Source organism: Dipodomys ordii, unplaced genomic scaffold (assembly GCF_000151885.1).
Source record: "Dipodomys ordii isolate 6190 unplaced genomic scaffold, Dord_2.0 Scaffold64, whole genome shotgun sequence".
Lineage (NCBI taxonomy): Eukaryota > Metazoa > Chordata > Mammalia > Rodentia > Heteromyidae > Dipodomys > Dipodomys ordii.
The window spans coordinates 2,275,378-2,278,442 of record NW_012267280.1 but is presented as its reverse complement, the minus strand read 5'-3'; positions in this window follow the sequence as shown (position 1 = coordinate 2,278,442).

Below are 3,065 nucleotides of genomic sequence, written 5' to 3'. Positions count from 1 at the left end.
GCGAGGAAAGGACAAAGGAAACAGAAATCCCAGAAGATGGGACAGATGGGTCCCCTCCAGAACCTCAGCGGCCTTGGAGTTAAAGGCTGAGCCTGGGTTCCCAGCTGGAGGTGACTGTGCCCCAGGGACCCCAGGCCTAAGGACTCATGTGACAATGGGTCTGAGGAGTTCCTGGGATGAAGCCAGGGTCAGCCTCAGCAGCACTGGGACATGGGGGAGGGGGGTGAGCAGGCCACTGAGTCGACAGAACAGACACACAAGAGCCAGAGCCTTGAACAGGAAAAGGGCTTCAAGGTCCTGAGAGCCACATGGAGAAGCCCATGCAGCGCCCAGAACCCAGGCCAGCCCCTCCCTCTGTGTGTGTGTGTGTGTGTGTGTGTGTGTGCGCGCGCGCGCGCGCGCGACCCCCGTAGGGTAGGAGGCTAGCCCACGTTCGGCCCTTCTTCTGCCCCTAGTCCTAGTCCTAAACCAACAGCAGAGAGGCCTCTGGTGTGGGAGGAGTCTAGAGCCCCTCCAGGCAGCCGCATGGCAGGTCTCTGGAGCCCTGCCTGGAGCTGGAGTTGAGACTGTCGTGAGGGCTGGCCATCTGTCACCGTGTGGCCAGCTCAGGCCTGTGGCCCAGAGTTCTGTTCTCCCCACTTGCTCCCACCAGTGGGCTGTGAAAGCTGAAACCTCCACCTTGGCTCCTGGGGCAAGTGACTGGCCCAGGGCCACGCAGCTCAGCACCCACACTACCTGGCGTCCAGACCCTGGGAAGCAGGGGTGAGAAGTATCCGCCCACACCTCAGGCTCCCTCCCACACAGCCTCCTCCTTCCCAGCTCCCTCCCGCCTCAGCCTCCTCCGGGCCTGCCCAGGACTCAACGCCCAACCCCCACAGGCCAGGTGAATCCTCACAGGTGTCAGATGACAGGACAGATGGCTCCTGAGGGCTGAGGCTCCAGGGCCCATTGGGGGAAGGGGCAGGCACAGGACAAACAGAACTGGAGACTGACTGAGAGGAAAATCAGGAGTGAGATCTAGGCAAAGCGCTCAAGTGAGCCCTGGGAGTGCAGAGGCTGACCCTGCCGATCCAGGAGCCTCCCACAGAAAGGGACGGGATGGAGGACAGCTGGGGCCCTGAGGGCAAATGTATCAGTGACTTGGCCAAACTCTAGCACTTAGGTCTTTACTGCCCCACTCCCCAGATATGAAGGAATTAGAAAATCAGTTGTATCTAAGCCTCCATAGAGTCTACACCTACCACACACACACACACACACACACACACACACACACACTCACGCACATGCACATACATACTCATGCACACTGACTTGATTTTCTTCCTGGTCTCCATGTGTACTCAAACACAAGTACACTCAAGTGTGTACATGCACATACATATACACAGTCACATTACTCACATGCACATGTGCATGCACAATGCACTCAGAAGTACCCCCACACACAAATATGTGCATTCAGATGTGCACGTATGTACACATACATGCACTCACATTCACACGTACATGCGTGTATGCACAAACACTCATACTGCACACATGTGGGCATATGTAAGTGATCATGTATAACCACATTTACACACCTGGGTACCTGGACACACACCTGTGCATGCAATACATGTATGTACCTGCATGCAAACACCTGCACACATTTGATCACACACACTGGCATGTACTCATGTGCATGCATTGTTCCCATATGTGCATGTGCAAATGTGCATTGTGTAAATGTGTATATATGCCTATGCACACACTTTCACACTGGCATGCACCTATGCATCTATGTGTGCATGCACGTATACTCACATACAAGCACACCTCACACAACCACACTTCCATCCCAAACACCTGCATCTTTTGTGCACCAAGTTTCACCCTTCCCTTTCCTGGGGCTCAGTGACCTCCACCAGGCCAGAACAGAGGGGAGCACTAACACCTGCCTAGCAAGTTTTAGTAAACACGCGCTCAACACAAAGCATAAGAAGCTGACCCTGCCACTCGGCACTCTGTCCTTCAAGGGTTTGAAAAAATTAAAGGCAAAGCTGACTGACTGCCTTGGTTTCCCAGAGTGCCAAGAAAATGCTGGCCACTCTGCTGACACACCCTCGCCTGGCTCTCCAGGCAGCTATTAGGTGAGAATTAGGGGGGTCATTAGTTCTGGCAGGGTAGCACCAAAGCCCACAGGAGTCAGCTAATGAGCCCATTTGAACACGAGTGATGTTGCAAGGCGCCCTCTCCAGCACAGGGACAGCAGGATAATCGGCTGGGGGTGGGGGTGGGGGTGAGATGTGCAAGCCGACCCCAATCCCTTCGGATCCCAGCAGGCACTCACTCAGGCGGGGGCCCCAACGGGGACAGGCCAAACTGATGCCCTTGCCACAAACCCACACGGAAAAAAGACACTCTTCACCTATCCCAGGATGGACTCCACTGGGCTTAAGCCACCACCTTCTCACTAGTTTAGCAACTTGTGTATGTGTGTTTGGGGGGGGGGGAACAGTTTCCCCAGGTGCCACTGAATAATTAAATACCAAAGCATCCTCTCCCAGCTAGACAGCTGGCCCAAGAGCAGCCCTCCCCACCTCCCCCACCTGCGAGGGAGGGGACGTAGGAAACCCTTCTTCCACGGTGCTCAAGTGGACGCACACCCCATCCCGCCCTGCAGACCCCCCCAGCACCCACCGCCGCTGCCGCCTGGAAGCCCACGGGGCTGGGGGGGGTGGGGGGGGACTGTACAATTCATCTCCACAGAGAAAGGGGCTTCCTCTCCATGGCGATGTGCCTAAAGCATGAGGGACAGAGAGGGACGCATCTGGAAGCTGCCACCTAACAAGTAGGGTACATTTTCTTTTTCCCTCAAAATTAAAAAAAAATCTAGATTGCATGATGGGGGGAGGGGTACTCTGAGACATGGACTGTGGGGCCGGGGTGGGGGGACAAGTTTGGAAGTGATGATCGCACAGCAGGTTGACTTCGTGGAGGGGGTGGGCACAGAGAGATGGATGGGTATTATTTCGGAGATGTAGCTTCTGGGGTGTCCAAATTGGGGGGTGGGGGGGAGG